This window comes from Chaetura pelagica, unplaced genomic scaffold (assembly GCF_000747805.2).
Source record: "Chaetura pelagica isolate M959 unplaced genomic scaffold, ChaPel_1.0 scaffold630, whole genome shotgun sequence".
Lineage (NCBI taxonomy): Eukaryota > Metazoa > Chordata > Aves > Apodiformes > Apodidae > Chaetura > Chaetura pelagica.
Window position 1 is genome coordinate 1,131,264 of NW_009951855.1, and position 369 is coordinate 1,131,632.

Below are 369 nucleotides of genomic sequence, written 5' to 3' on the forward strand. Positions count from 1 at the left end.
GGGAAGGCTCTCACTGGGTCCCCAGCCCAGCTCCCTCCTATCGTAGGGGCGGAGGGGGGTTTTGCAGGGGGGTTTCGGGCGCACCTCCGTCCTTCCCTCCGCGCCCGCTCCGGCCGGGGAAGAGTCTCGTTTCTCGGCCCAACTGAACTCTCCGTGACCCTCCGAGTGCAACCGATTTAGCATACAATTGACAATTAAAAACAAACAAACAACAAAAAGCCAACAGCCTTTCCAACATGGAGTCCTTGCCGCGCTAAGGGGACCCCGAGGAGCTGCGCTCCTCCACTCTGACCCAGGCGGGACCCTCTGCAGATGCAGAGTGATAATCTCCAGAAACTGAATAAAATTAAAAAGGAGAGGGGGGGGGGG